Source organism: Anas acuta, chromosome 5, assembly GCF_963932015.1.
Source record: "Anas acuta chromosome 5, bAnaAcu1.1, whole genome shotgun sequence".
NCBI classification, from domain to species: domain Eukaryota; kingdom Metazoa; phylum Chordata; class Aves; order Anseriformes; family Anatidae; genus Anas; species Anas acuta.
The window spans coordinates 25363795-25380807 of NC_088983.1; the positions used below are offsets into that span (position 1 = coordinate 25363795).

At 36.5% G+C, this 17013-nt stretch overlaps 1 protein-coding gene across 18 annotated transcripts in view; it reads right to left on the minus strand.

Moving 5' to 3' along the window:
- MIPOL1 (mirror-image polydactyly 1) overlaps nucleotides 1-17013 on the minus strand; it is a 189431-nt gene that overhangs the window by 161292 nt on the left and 11126 nt on the right. For 15 of the 18 annotated variants that reach the window (XR_011096990.1, XM_068683293.1, XM_068683299.1 and 12 more), the window contains exon 2: nucleotides 3915-4063. The exons of the other annotated variants lie outside the window; for them this stretch is intronic. The gene's annotated coding sequence lies outside the window, so the exon portion shown is untranslated. The remainder of the gene's footprint in view (nucleotides 1-3914; nucleotides 4064-17013) is intronic. 18 annotated transcript variants of the gene reach the window in all.

Sequence of the window (17013 nt, forward strand, 5' to 3'; positions counted from 1 at the left end):
TTCACGTGTAAAACTCCAGCACTGCCACAAAGACTTCCAGATTTTGACTTCTAGAAGTTAAATGCATTATCTGGAAGCTTGATAAAAACATTTTCCCAGAGGGCAGAATAATATAATAATCCTTAGCTTTTCTCCTGTAGCAATTCTTGGCCTTGAAAGAGATGAGACACCTGCATTAAGTTCTGAGCAACCTGTATATATCAGAAAAACATGGAGAACCAGGGCTCAGATGTTTTTTATTCTGCTGCACAAACTTCTCATTCTCCATGAAGAATTTGCATCTGATGCTTTTAACGATGACATACTCTGAAACAGAGTACTCATTCGCTGTTTTGTGCTTTTGACAAAGGCAAGAGAGAATACATCTTTTGTTGCAGTTTTTAACAGGTTTAGAGTAGATTGTACCTGTTCCTGAATTAAATTTAATTGGATAAAGGACATGCACTTTTATCTTTGTTTATTTTTCCTCCCTGACTAATTTCTGGTATTAGGTCAGTGTCTTCAAGGCTCGTTTTTCTCTTCACACATACAAGGAAGTGTTTTATCTGCATATTAAATCACTGATCCCCGTATCTCTTATCCCCTCTGTTATATTCTCTCTCCCCCATTAAAAAAAAATGAAATAACAATATTTGTATTTTAGTTATTAAGCAATCTTCAGCCTGCTCTGTTCTCTTCTATCCCAGTTTTTAGCTGCCCTTTGTCTTCCATTTCTTTTCTTTTTTATTTAGTTTTATCTTTCCTCTGACAATACATGCCTTTGCCTTCTTCCTCTCTGCCATGTCTTTGAAATGTAAAGAAAACCACATAGGATCTTGTTAAAGTCTGTCTCTACCTTTTTGTCCATCTTTCTCATCTGCATGTGTGTTCTGTGAGGTAGCTTTCTTCTGTGACTTCTCATTTTTTTTTTCCACTCCAATCACGAAACTGTGATATGCTTTGGTTAAGTGCAGAATAGTCAACTCATTTAACCATCCTTCAGCTTTGTTGTAAATAAATCACTGGTCTTACAGACAATTATTACGTATTGTCCAGGGCACTAGATCTCCATAACTAAATAGTTTACAACCAGGCTGTGATTTCCATAGCCTGCACAGATAAAGACATAGATTTTTAAAGCAGCTTCTGTCCTATTTGGAGCTAAGAATATTTAGTAGAATTAGGAATACGTCCTCACGGTGATGCCTATTACAGTCTGCTGACAAAATCACCACCAGTAGATAAATCCTTTCTATTTAACACTTCTACAATGATGCTTTAAGTGCTGTGTCCAGTATGAGGCTCCCAGGGATGTCCTGAAGGAAGTCAAGAAGAGCCAGAAAGATGATGAGAGGTTTGTAGCACATGACTTACAAGGAAGGTAAAGGATTTTTTCACAGTGAGGAAGGTCAAACACTGGATCTCCTGTTGCTAAAGAAAGGCAAAACTCTTCTGGATATAGCAAGCTGACCTAACAAGCTAGACGACCTGGTCTAGCAGAGGTGTGAACTGGGTGATACTCAGAAGTGCCTTCCTACCTGCCTAGTTTATTATGCCAATGACTGTAATTAAAGTCATCAAAACTAGTATTCCTACAATACACTAAATTCTGCATTGCTTTCTGCTTGACAGTGCAGGACAGCAGACCAGAGAAAAAGTAGAAAGGCACAAGAATTATTTATTTTACCATATAAGTAAGTTACTAGCCTAGATTTTGCCATAAGAAACAAAAATAAAGTCACAGAATATTATGCGCGTATAAAAATGAGAAGGGGTTATTTAGTAGCATAATAATAAACCACTAGTACAAGTAATAACATTAAACAGAAATGACATTTCTCCTGTCCAAAGCAACCCAATTTAATTTTTGAGCTGACTTCACAGAACAAATGAAGATTGAGCAGAAATTTAGAAAAGGAACAGAGGCAACAAACCAAATGGAAGCAAAGAAAGTCTTGGTTTACCCAGCCAACTCACATTTCTCAAAGTCCTTCAAATAGCCCCCTTTTTTCCTGACAACAAACATATTAAAAATGTAAAGCATAAGGGCTACAAAATATTGTGGATATTGGAGCCTGATCAAGAACCATTATGAGTACTAAACATGTTGAGGCCTGCTAGAAATGTGCCATCCTTTCAAGACCTGGTAATGAACGAGGCCCACAGGCCTCTCAGAGAAATACAGCTGTACCAACTACTTATGTCAGAACATTTTGAGCAGCATGAGAGCACAAACGCACCTCTTGTGCTGTCATAAAACAAAACATCCAGTGCATTGTACGTACCCCAAATTATCTACCAACGCAAATTCAAGAGCTGACAAGAATCATGACACCTGAAATTTTACGAACTAAAAAGAACAGAGAAATAAAGCAACAAATCCAGATCAGTTTTGATCTTTAAGAGAATTAACCAAGCCACCAGTTTTTAAAAATGAGTATCTGAAGAGAAAGCTGTCCTTTAAGCTGTCCTCTTTATGTAAGATTATAACTGTTTCCTAAAATGTGCTTGCACAATTGTAAGATGTTGCACAGGTGTGAACATCAACATACTTTTGCCTACAACTCAACAAATATATAGTCTCTCCAAGTTATGTTTCTTTTTAAATCTATCAACTATATCCAGCACACAGTGTCTTCATTTACTACAAATACTAGTTTACTACAAATACTTGCAAGTGAGAAGGTGGAGACCAGCGACAAGTGGTGTCCCTCAGGAGTCTGTATTGGGACTGGTACCATTTAATGTCTTCGTTAGCAACATGGACAGTGGGACTGACTGCACCCTCAACAAGACTGTGGATGACTACAAGCTGAGTGGCTTGGTTGACATGTTGGAGGAAAGGCATGCATTCCATATGGACCTTGAAAGGCTTGATATGTGGGCCCGTGCAAAACTCATGAAGTTCACTAACAAATGCTTTCTTCCCAATCAAACTACTGCAATATTTTTGTTTACTTTGGGAAAAACAATATATTTATCTTTAATCTAAGCTTCTTTGGAAAATACCTCAAACTTTTTCTCAGCCGAAACTGACCAAAAAAGTTATCTTCACAGAGTAGAAAAGAAATGTCTACTGTGAATAAAAGCTTCCATCTAAAATAGTTAAGTTACAAATGATGGAAAACTCAAAGAAAAAGGTCTAGAAAGAGATGCAGGTTAACTTGAAAAAAAAAAAAAAACAGGCAAAATTGTCAGATTCCCAGTACAATAAAAGCTCTGTCATTTCTGTTCTTCTATTTCAACCAATGAAATATTTCAGCATTTTTGGAAATATGCACTTGCATAATTAGATCATTGAGGAACTGGCGTACCTTGATCTTGTTGTCATTTAAGATTACATAAAACATCATAATAAATAAAGAATAAAGAACAGAATAGAAAAGCCAGACCAACTTACATTGTTTAAAACATTTATTTCCTGTGTTTTGAAGCCATTTGAAAGCCTTAGAAAGCATGTTATTTGTCTAAAACATGAAAATAATTTACAATGAAGAAGCCTTAAAGAATTTCTCTGAGAACAATCTAAAAAGAGGTTCAGGTAAGGTTATATAACTGACAGAAGTTTTTACTAGGGGTTCTGAACTTCAAAAAATCAGATTCTTTCCACAAAGATAAATGGAAGAAAAAAAAAATCCTGGAAATGTTCCAGACCTAGAACTATCAAGCCAGTTTCAGCAAGATTCTCTTCAGTTTTTATAAAAAGAAACCGATGGATGTTCTCTTCATTCTTACAACCTCATCATAAATTTAGATATCTAACACTCATTATTCCTCAATTCATCAAGCTACATTAATGTTTTAATTGCCACGACACTTGACACCAGAGGTGAAAAGAAGAAATTAGGTTAGGTTTCAGAGAGCCGAGAGAGCAGCTGAATATTGGCCCCACAAGTTATTCGTGGGTGGAGCAAAAGAGCTCTAAATGCACTTACGAGACAAAGGAGGCAAAATCCTTACTTAGACAGCACTTCTGAAACCCAAGCTCATTTTGATGACTGCTTTCTCATGCACATAATCTTGAACAGTTTGAGGCTTGTTTGTCAGACGTTCTGGGCATTACAAGTTGCACTGCTTGGCATCACTAAAAAAAAAAAAATAAATAAATAAAGCAAGACTTGATAACATAAGTATACATAATATGCAAAATTTTACATATATACAGACACACACAAATAGAACAATTCTGAAGATATTCTAGGACATGCTGAAGCTGTAAGACTTTTAGACTCCAGAGCTTCACCTTGCCTTTCATGTTGAAGGAGTAGCTAATAAGAAGGTTAGGTATTTGCACTAGGATGTCTTCTGTGTCTAATACAGCATTAGAAAAAACTCCTACACAGCTTTCTATTTCACAGTCAAACTGGGAGGAAAGAAGGAAGAAAATCATTTGGAGTATTTCTTAAACACTATGAAGGAAGGCAACTTTTCTTGATTGCTGTGCTTTTATGACACCTTGCTGTTGAAGGCAAGACTTAACATGACTTGTTGTCAAAAGCAAAACCTAACATGTTCAAACTTTAATGTAAAAAAGGTGTAATTTTTCTGACAAAGTTATGTCACTTTGACACTGCATTCACAGAGTACTTCATTCTTTTAATTTCTTCAAGACTTTAAAACCACAACATCTAACCAGTTATTTCCCTATCTGAAAACATGTCAATAAGTAACAGCCCTCTTTTGCTTCCTTCTGATCTCAAGGCAGTATTTCACGATACTCAGTTTTTCAGTTGGACTGTGAATGTAGTAGACAGGTTTGGAAAAAGAGGTACAACGGTTAGATGGCAGTTTTTGCCTTATATAACTTAGCTTATTAGAATATGCTCAACCTGCGTAAGAGTTAGTGAATTTAATTTACACGTCACACTGAACTTCACTGAGATGCTAAGTTACTTTTGATTTATAAAGACGCTCACTCTAAAAAAAAGCTAAATTTAAGGAAAAAGCAGTTTAGGATTTGAAGGTTTCCCAGAGTGTTTTCAAAACAGATTGGGGAAAAAAATAAAAATAAAAATAAATCAAAAAACACTCATACTCTCAGAAAACCATTAAGAAACACCTTCCTAAAAACCTGCATCTCTAGATACCTGAGAAGTCCAGACACCCTTCCAAACACAATTTTAAAATCAGGTAACAGGTTATTATCTCAAAATATTTTGTTTTAAAAATTGTTTCAAATATTGTTTCAAAATATTTTGGAGAATATTATCTATTTTTTTATTAATTGAAATATAATATTCTGAAATAATTTCTATAGCAACTGGAACAAAATTCTGCTTTTACTCACAATATCAAATTCTTCACTTGTATTAGTAAACTGTAATACTTTTACAAATAATTATATTTTACTGGATTAATTTAAAAAAAACACAACAAGATCAACACACACATGTACATATATGTTTATCCATCATTGTGCTATTTTCACTACATGTGGGATTCTTAAGAACTAGCTGAATGGCTGTATTACTGGAAAGAAAATGTAATACTAAATACTCAGTAAACTGTTTTTTGTTTTTTAACTTTTAAGATAAACTTGGAAAGTGCATATTAGGCCAAACAGAAAACAAACTACTGGGCAGATATAACCAGTGGGGAACCTTAGTATGATAACAGCATATGCTATTTTTAGTAAGTTTTCTCTCATACGTGCAAGATAGTGAATGTTTGCCAAAAGAATTTTACATCCAGGAGGGTTTTTGAAATATGAAAGATACTTTTAAACTATGAAGAGAATTATAATTTTTGCCTAATATTTAGTAACCTTCAGATACTGTAATTCCACTTCAGATCCTGGAAAAACATTCTGGAGACAAATATTAGTCTACCACTGGATAGTGAAGAGGAGGAACAAAATTACATTTCAAGGGGAAACTGTTTTAATTAGAGTTACCTTGTACACCTCCACAGCAGTCACCTTCAGTACAGTGTGAGAAAAAGTGTTACGCTCCACAACCATGTTTATTTTTGCTACCATCACATTCTGAGGCCTCAAAGCAAAAGCCTAAATTTTGCTCCTAGCTATGATTACATTGCCATACCTTTATGCTACACTAGTGTAGGAAACTAACTTAAGCACCCTTAGCTGGATGGCTGTAGGTATATCGCAGGACAAGAGTCTCTTGACATAACCATTACACACGCATCCATAACATTTATGATTAAAGGAATCTTTCATTGGTGTTCTGTTCTTTCACACCTTTAGGGTGCCATAAACAACCTAGTCAACTGGGTACACTACCATCCTTTTAACAGTTTTAGCATAAGAAATGGGTTCATTATGATCCTGAAAGAAATCTCATTGTATCAAAAAGAAAAAGTAAAGTGAGTCTACCTCACAAGGAGTCGCACTTCCTTATCAGTCCTTCTGCAGTTTCATCAATCTTTGCCATTTAGAAAGAATGCCGAGTCACAATGAGGAGCAGACCTCAATGATCTGGTCATCAGACCAGCAAATTAAAGCTGCTGACCTGTGCCATACTACAATTTCATGTTCGTTAAACCAGATGGCACACAAAACCTTGAAGTCTATCCAACAAAGATCCTGATCAGACATATTCTGATTCCTTCACAGAGCCCCTTGCTTTGATGAAATGGAACAAGTTGGAACCTCACAAATTAGAACACAAAAGACCATTTGTAGTTCCAACACTTACCTAGAGGCAACATCAGGTCAGCACTCTTACCCATCGCCACAACCCTCTGACATGACTTAACATAAGGAACAGCAGCAAATCACTGACCTTGGGGACAGTGGTGCTTCAACAGGAGCTCAGAAAACCTGGAGTCTATAACTAGTAACAGATGTGAAAATGACTATTTCTGCATAACAAGAGCAGCTGATCAAGACATCTTGGAAGCCAACACTTCTTCAAAATATCGAGCCTGACAAAATAACTTTTTGTCTAGTTAACGGTACTTGTTAAGTAGATGATACCTTGAGAAGTCTAATTCTTACCACTCTTCATCATTCTTAAAATATGATCTAACATCTCTGCATCATTTGGATCCCATCAACCACATCTGCAAGTCTGCTTTTACAGGGCCAATCTAATTTCTCAGTGATATTTCAACAACAGTTCCATTCTTGGCCAAAAATTCAAGCAAGTTTTATATTAATTAATAAGATGTTAATTGGGCTACAGGTAATGTATGGGAGGATACTGAGAGAGTTAATACATATTTACTACTTTGAATACCAAAAGTATCCAAATCTTTAACATTATAAAGCAAGTGAAGAATGCATAGTAAGAAAGGTGGTGCTTATCAGTTTCACTTTATTCAACTGGTATTTTCCACAGTAGAAATGCATTTTGCAAGTGAAAAGGTATCCATCTACTGACCTTGGCATTCATCAGAACCATACTGTGATTTATACTGAGAATTCCAAGCCTTCATCTTATAAATAAATGTAAATTAAAACAAAACAAAAATATTATGCTTCTGTAAAACTCTATTTTATCTCTCTGTAACCATGTTGTGTCTATGCTACATATTTCTGTATTTCTGCGTTTGAATACAAGTCAAATTTAGTAAGAGGTATTTATTTTCTGATTTCTCATTATCTTGACTTTTTTTTTTTTGTTATACTCAGGCTTTGATTCTATGATTCTATCTATGGCTTCAACCCCACAGTTGATTTTTAGACAAGTACACTCTGTCTTCCAGAATACCTGTTCAAGAAATAAGCCAGCTAAAAGAATATATTTGCCATTCAGCAAATCAAAATATTGTAAATAAAAAAGTAGGATTTTATGACAAAGAAAAACATCTGATTAGGGGAGAAAATGTAGCACCATGTGCAAATGACAGAAAATAAAAGCCACAAGAAATCACAAGTTCCAGTGAAGAACAGTAGAAAGTAGAGTAGAAATCTGAATTTGGTGGTTCAGGACAATTATTAACACTCAGCTTAGATTTTTATTATTGCTGAAAAAGGTAAGCAAGGAAGTTTTTTTTTTCCCCTATAAAAGGGCAGTCACAACCTTACACTCAATGCCATAGCATTAGCAGTTTAATATTAGCCGTTAGTTTAACCCAGACGTGCTTTTTAGTGATCCTTGAAAACTCACTTCACTGAGCAATTTTTTGGACTTAAATATAAATTATACAAATGCCCCAACTTCGTAGTTTAGTTTTTTTGTTTGTTTGCTTTTTTAGTACAAGCATTAATTAGCATTACTTCTACTAACCACCCCAGTGTTTTACTGCCCTTAGACATATGCATGTCGATGTCAAAGAAAGTCAACTGTTTCTCAAGCCAAGTTCTCACTACTGCACAGGCTCAAGTACTTTGTATGCAAGTGCTACAATTTACACAGAAGCTTTCTTTTAAGCAAAGTAAAAGGCTCAGAATAAGAGAAGGTCAAAAAAGAAACCAACAAAAAAAAAAAAAACAACAAAAAACAACATAAAAGATTTGTGCTCAAAGGTGGCAGATCTGAAAGAAAAGCAAGAAGCACAATTCATCCATGCCCCATGTGCACCAACACGCCCAGTAAAGCATTAAAAAAAAAAAAAAAAAAAAGCCCAAAGACATTTTGATGAAGTGGGAATGACACATACAGGCTGATAACAAAATTGTAATTTTCTAGACAGGGCAGATCTCCACCAGCAGAGCTGCCCTGCACAAGGCAGGACTGGTTCCCCCTGTGCCTCCTGCACGCTAGTAGTGGAATTCCTTCATGTTTGCAGCAAACTAAGCTGCTCACTGGGCCTTTGTGATTAAAGCAGGAATGTCATAACTGTGGTGGTCTAGACCGCTATGAGCAAAAACAACACATGGCAAAACGAGTGGCCCTTGGTCTGAAGTGGCTATGGTCAGGATGAGGCATGCTTAGGAAGTAGTACCTTGAATACCTTGTGATAAACACATGTGGAGAAAATAACACGAAGAACACCAGAGTTAACTGAATAAAAGGTTAAAGAAAATAAACAATATTTTTGCAGCTTAACGTTTATTTGTGAACTGCTGGTGCAACTATATGCTTGACAGGAAAGCTATGAAGCTTTTGGTAGCTTGACAAGACAATCTACAGGCTTGAATGAAATGTTCAGCTTAAGGAATTAGAATAAATCTGATGACTGATATGCTACTGAACGTGACAGGCTGTCATCTGTTTTAAACAGGATCTATTCTAGGATGTACTGAAAGTGATTTTTTTCCATTACCTTAAACATACTAAGACTTTTTCAAATGAATTCTGGCTAATCTATTAGGACAAAAGATCTTCTCAAGCTATTGCCATTTAAATAAAATAACGAAATAGCCATTTGGCTTACTTACATAATTAATTCATGCTGACACTGTACTCCTGTGATTAATTTACATCCAGTCCACAAAAGCATACAACAAATAATATTATTCTTACTTCCCAAGTTAACTATAAAATCAGAAGATAGAAGCAAATAAGTGATTAAAGTAGTTTATCTAAGTCCTATTTATGTATATGAAACTCTCTATATGAGTATCAAATTGTTTATCTGGTATCAAGACAATGCAGTACATTCTTAATTGATGCAGGAAAACATTCCTGTACTATTTTTCTTCATGTTATGGTTTTATATGAAAATAGGTACAGGGGTTCTCCTACAGCTTTTTCAAATTATGAAAAATTGATCAACAGAGGTCCTTCAGTAAAGCTGTATTGCAACAGATAACTAGAGATAAAGAACACTAGCTCTAATTTTAAGCTGGCCAGACCCTAAGAAACAAACAGTTAAAAATCCTAATACATACATATTTTAGTAACTTTAAATATATATAAATAGACACACTTATAAACAGTGTAAAATAAGTTAAAAATCTTTGGGAGGCAATTGATGCTATTTAAGAACAGACACAAGCATAAGAAACTTTGGTAAGATCTGGCTTATCCTTCCTGTATTAGACTGTAAATCATTCCTGCATGAATTACTGGAATGAATCACCATCTCCTTCTAGAAATAATGATTCAAATCTATTCTACAAACAAGAAAAAAGAAAGGAAAAAGGGGTTTTGTGACACCCATCTGGAATCTGTGCCTTAGATACAAAGAAATAGAAAACTGATCATTGCTGGATAAGTAGTAATGTCAGTTTGAACAGCACAACATTTACAAAGCTAAACAGGGAAGCAAGCACAACTCCCCACCTCACACAATCCACTTCCAAAGGGAAGTAAAAATAAAACCACCACCAAAGCCATTCAGCTTTCAGAAAAGGCTGTCACCAATGCATACAATTTAAAATATTTTAGCTATCAGTTGAATTTCCCTCTTAGCTGCCTGAATCATATATCAACTAAAATTTTGTACCACACAAGAACACTACAATCTATACTGTTTATCTCATAAATCTCAGTATTAGACCAGTTTCTTCTGCTAGTTTCCTTTATTGCCACACAAAAGTACCATAAATAGTGATAATTAGCCCACAATTAGGGGTAGTTAGTCCAGCAGGAAATCTGGTTTCCAGGCATTGGCTAGATAGTAAAATATATTGGGTATATGCTTACAAACAGAAAAATTAGCATTTTGTGAGATGCTTTGCATTAGATCTAGCAAGATTACGACTCTGAATGAACACTGAACTCCAAGCATTAAAACTTTGGCCTTTCCTACTGCTAAGATGCAAATTTAAGCTATAAAAAGCTCAATGACCTCATCCAAATTAGTTTTCCATGCAAGACTGCAGTTGTCAAAGTGTTCCGTTTCCCCCCATTTGCATTCAGAAACCATTCAGACCTTAGCAGACCAACAGGCCCCTTCCAATCAGTTGCTGTTTCACAACTGATCAATACAGAGGATTTGAAGCCCCTGCTGTACATTATGATTTCTTGTTTTGCATGAGTGGTTTAAAGGGCTCGGTGCCTAAAATCTCACTCCCCAGTGAATGTAACTTGTCAACAGAAAAACTGTAGTAGGGAAATCTCATTATGTTACAGGTGATCTTCAATAGCTCTTTGCAATACCCTTTACTGTTAGGCAAAAACTCTAATACTTCTGCCCATACCATCATTTGGAATTACTGTGTTTCAGTTACCACCTGAGATCTTTTAGATCAAAAGAGACGGAACCAGACCCTAGAAGCTTTGCATCTTCCCAGAGTTTCCTACAACTGCTAGTTCTACATGTTTGCCATCCTCCCTTCCTTCAGACTTCAAGATCTGCTACTAAACATTTGTTGTATTCCTCTGCTAAATGCTTCAGGCACTACATAAAATCTAAATGGCTCTCAGAAGAAGCAGGTGCTGATACATAAGTAAAGCTGAACACACACAGATGTAGGTCTCCACTTGGTTGAGGGCAACTGCCAAATTCTACCAATGCATCAAGCATAGAAAACCATTTGCTATCAGTCATCTTTTCATGATCTCTATACACTGACATGTGCAAGAATTTTGTTATTATTATTATTATTTTTAAAACATTTTAAGGCCAACAAGTTTAATGAAGACTTGTCTTTTCTTCCCCACCTTTTAATGAGCAGCAAACCCATCCTGTTGACTCTATCGTTCATTTCACGTTTCACAGAAGATTATTAAGCTCTTCTTTTGATTCTAAGGGCAAACATTTGTTGGAATGTCACTTTCTGGACCATCTGTCTTCTCAGCTCTAACTTGTATTTCATGGAATATTTTTTTTTTTTTTATCAACAGACTTTTCCTGAAAAAGTCCTCCCCCTCCTCAAAAACAAAACCAAAACAACAACAACAACAAAAAAAAAACAAACAAAACACACTCCTTTGACAAGAACATGAGCTAAAATTTAGTAATCCTTCCCTTGATGGCAGTAAGATTATTATATAAACACAAAACAAATCTTTATATTCTTCTACAGCTTGCTTTTTTTGATAATATTCTTGCCTAAAAAACCACACTGGGTTTTTTTTTGCATTTGGGCTATCCAAATGATACGCTTTCCACTTAACTTCAGGTAGGTAATTTTTGCTTATACCATCTTATTATCCAGGGCAATATCTTCAGAAATAAAGGTACCATCATTCTCGTCATCATGTTTGCATATTTTGATATTTGAAGAAGGATAGCTGATAGCTCTGGACACTCAGACTTCTGACGTTTTGCACCACGCACTATTTGCACAAATTATTTTGTCTTTCTGTTCAGGAGGAAGGAGGCTGAGATGACACTATTCAGCTTAATCTCTTGTCTACTTGGACTTTCACCTGCATCTTTTATCTCCACCAAAAAGCAGTCTGTACTCCAAGATCACTTTCAGAGGCTGAATTCTAATTGCTTTGTTAGCCATAGGGGTTAGCTTGGGATTTGTTAATATTTTCTAAGCGTTTTGCCCAGATGTCTGCCACAAACTGATCTCCTCAAAACTGCTAGCTTATAACAACAGTTAATCCCAATTCAAACTCTTCCACATTTTGTTGGGTTGTTTGTTTGTTTTCAGTTTGTTTTTTTTTTTTTTAAATTCCTCTTGTAAACACATCACTGATCAGTTTCAGGGACAGACTTCAGAACTCGTCACACATATTATCACAATGGTCTGATAAGGTGACAACTACATGAAGTTGGCTGAAAACTAAGTGATATTTTAAAAACTTAAAGTGCTTTAGAAAAGACTAATGCTTAAGACTACTTTATAACTGTCTCTACTTTTGCCAGCATTTATTGATGGCAGACACAAATAGAAATTAGAAGGCAACTTCAACTAAATGTCTAACTAACACATGTGGTTGCACTTTGGGAGAGCGAGCTCCAGACACAACCCATCCTTCAGTGCTGTATTGCAATTTGCTAATGTGCCATCTTAAAGAAAACCTGTGATTTCATTTTTTGCAAACCATAAGTGACTATTAACCATCAAAACAAATAAAGCAAATCAAATTGTACCATTTCAGCAGAATTTTAAGTCAATAATTTATTTCTGACAACTGCCTTCATAATTTCATCTCACTTTTAACCCCATTCCCTAACGACTGAATGCAGATTTCATATTCATAATAACCAGCACAGAGAAACACATTTCCAAAGATTATTTCTACTTGCAACTTGGCCTAGTAATCATATGGTCATCATACAAATCTGCAGTCTTTGAGAATGATTTTACCTTCCTGTTGTGCTATAACGCACTTTACAGGAGTGTGACTGCACAGAAATATTAGTCAGAGCAGGAGCCCTAGGGACCCACACCCTTTCCATTGTTTTGAAGTGTAAACATAAGTCATTTAGAATTTCAAATAAGAAATGTGAGGTACATGGTACACAAAGTGTGTACCTTTTACAATCACAGAACAGATCTGGCAGATCTTTGAAGTAAGTACGTTCTTAGCAGCAAAAAGAAAAACAAAAACAAAAATCTCACCACCTCGTATTACCTCTAAAACATTATCCTGCTCTGTCCCTTTAAAATTAAGAGCTGTAACTCACATTTTCAAGTAAAATTAGCACCTTATTACTTAGCAACTGTTCTCACACTAGAGTAGTAACCAGTCTACCTACAAGACTGCACCTCGTAAACTTATTTCTAAAGAAATTGTTTGCAACTTGCATATTCTTAACAGCTTTACAAACAGCTTACATAGAAGTGAATGAACCACATCCACCCCATTGACTAGCTGAGCCACATGCCACAATGCAGGTGTGCAGACACACCATGCCAAATATGGAATTTGCAGGATAAATTACTGCTGATTTTGAATTTATGCACTGTACTGTTCAAGTTCTCAGTGCTCAAACACTTAGTTTCAACAGGATTAATAGTTAGCATTAACAAGAAAAAATAAATATATATATACACACACATATACATATGTACATACATATACATGTATATATATATATATAAAGAGAGAGAGAGAGAGAGAGAGAACCAAGCACCCAAACTAAAACTGTATGATTAAATAGACCACCCTGGTGATGCCCTAGGTGCAGTGGGGCAGACTCAGACGCAGGGCCAGGTGCAGGTGCTATGAGCGCAGCCCATGCAGGGCCTGCTGCGGGCACAGGCTCCATCTCCTGGCTGCTGGCGCTGCACAGTGAGCAGCGAGCTTCCCACCTGCTAGCTTATATCTCTGTTTGCTAAAGAAGTCCTGGTTCAGCAGGAGACTGTCAGCCAAATACATGCGCACATACCCGCTGAGTAGGGACAGGTGTATGTGTATGAAATCTTTTATTATCCTTTAGGATTTGTAAAATATGGCTTGAAAACTGTCCTAAAGAACCCTTATTTTTCTACAAGATGCAACATACACCTCTACACGCCTGATCCAGATGTAAAGCTTTATTGTTCTTAAAGCAAGCTATAAAGCAAATGCAGATTAAATCAGGAAATTACTGGAAATTGATTTCATAATGTCTGCTTGATTTGGGGCATCAGTTATAGGCGATCTTCACTTTCCATAGAAAGGGACTCCCCTACTGTCCAGAAGCAAAAATGTTTCAATAGCTGACTATCACCAGTCACCCGGGGTATTTCTGGGCTGTGGCAACTGCAGCTCATGCAATTGTAGCATGTTGAATTGTATACACCAATTTGGCTACCACTGACATATTATGTGCAGCATTTCTCAAACTGAGTCATTTAACACCCTCACCTGACTGACCCCACTCTGCCTTCAGGTCACGTATGACAATGAAAGAGAGCAGCACACGTGCCCATGGGTTGATATGCTCATCAACCAAGGCCATTTAGCATGAGCTCATACTGTAGAAGAGAAGCTGTAGCAGAAAGAAGAGGCAGTGCTACCACTTCTATGCAGCAGTCCACATACATAGTCCCTGAACTACTTTTGAACAGGCTTACTACAGGGATTGGAAAGAAATACCTGACAAATTAGTAAACATGCCCAACTGGTGATCACACACAGGTGGCAAGGCCAACAAATAGCTTACCAGGCACAACAATTCTCTTCTCCAAGGCATGCCAAGGAAGATCAGCAGCTAACTTAATACAGTGCAAGAAAAGAGACGGCACAAGAAAAGCGCAGTGGGTTCCACAACTTCCCCTCTGCCTTTTTCTTTGAGCATCCTGTCCCCTACTCAACACCAAGTTTAAGCCAACTAACTGGGGCTGAATATTGTAGGAGGCAAAAGAACAATGAAGTCAGGGTAACAGAATCATGGAAATACTTATATCCCTCATAGTACATCTCTTTGTATGCCTCTGCAGGAAGAGATAGCATGACTTTAGCCAGAAGCACCTGGAAACAACCAAGATATCATTGCAGCAAGAAGGCAGGAACAGATCAGGGAGTAATAACACCCAGGCACTATGGGCAGGGAGATACAGTGAACAACACCACCAGTGAATTCACACAGCCCTACTTGGGGCCCTATTTTTCCAATTTAGTTTGTCCCTCTAAAAAGATAGTTGAAGACACTAATGGACAAACCTCCTACAGTGAACTCAGGTAGAAGATAGCTGCAAGCATAACAGAAAGAACAGAATGCTTCTTTGCCTTTTTTTTTTTTTTTGGGGGGTGGGGGGGGGGGAACTTGAAGGAAAAACAAAGTTTAATCCTTAAAGGTGGATTTTCATTTGCTAAACTAAGATTGTAATCAAAATGCATTTTTAAAACATAACTGAGTACAACTATGGGGTTGCTGCGCCTCCCTTAAAGAACAATGACATCAGTTGAGAAGGATATAGGTGTGGAACCACATCCTTTTTCATCATATGTAATCAGGTGCAAAGAGAAAAGTTTAAGTTCAGGATTCCTGTGGTCTAATTAAAATAAATACCATTACAATCAGATAGACAAATATAGATCTACTAATAACTGTTTGTTTTTCTTCAGATACAGGTCAAGTGAACTGAGGTATTTATTTGAGGTACCTCAAGACTCACTTTTATTGTATCTTAAACTGCTTTCACTGACAGCAAGCTCATGGTATCCTGACAACCAGCAGCAAAAACGAAAAAGTGTTAAAAAGTTGATTAGCATATGTGAAAGCAGATATTAATTAGTATCTGACATTAATTGTCCTGCTTTGATTACTGAGTAACAGGATGTCCTCGATTCCACCTGTATCATTCATCTAGTGATATTTGGAATAAAGACATTCAGTATAAGGAAACATTGTTGTAGTTCTGTCAAGGAGGCAATGCACTTCAAAAATATCTAAAAATATCGACTACTGTCCAAATAGAACTGTGTAATTTTACTAGCATTTTTATCACCTGCCCAGGAGACAAAAGTACGTTTGTACTGTTTTTATACTGGTCTAAGTAGAGACTTTTTTTTTAAGTTACTGGATGACATGCAGAAAATGCTGAGATTCTGGCTGAAGTCAGTCTCTCACATTTGGGATTTCAGATTTATTTAGGAATATCTTCACAGAAAATTCATATTGTCAGCTGCCGCTTTACTTGTATAAATAAGTCTGTTGCCCCATCATAATTAAAAGTAGAAACAAGCACTGCACCATTATGTCACAAAAAGAAAACAAGGCTTGCCTTCACTGAAAAAAAAAAAAAAGAATATTCTAATAAATGCTTTAGAATTACATTTTCTGAAAACAAACAAACAAAAAACAAACAAACAAACAAACCAATAAACACCTAGGTCCTGGAAAATTCAGAAGAGAGAAGACGCCGCCTACTGCCACTATCTATATCACATCAGCCCAAGGTAAAGCAGCCAAAGGAGAGCTGCCAAATGTGTCTAAATGTGTCTAAAGTCACATAGCCTTTGGAGCTTTCAGAAATACTGAAGAATACATGAAAACTCTGCTCAGTCTTCCTGCTGCTGGCCAAAGCACTGAAGAAAGCAGCCTTTCCTCGTCACTCTCCAGAATAATACTCCCTTGGCGTCAAGGGCTATCAGGGAAACTTTTTTCTTCAAGCTACCTGAAGAAAAAATATGGCTTGACAAAGCTGCTCCCTGTTCAGAGCACAGTACCAACAGCTGCCACCTTACCAGGGCAGGGAGAAGGAACCAAAAGGTCTCAGGGAGGACAAGGCAAGGAAACACAGAAGACAGTGTTTCTGGTAATCAGTATCTTAATTCTGTTCTTGTGACTCAACTGAATAAGTTTCCAAGTATAATTTTCTGTCCATGACAAAAACATGAAAAGATTTTT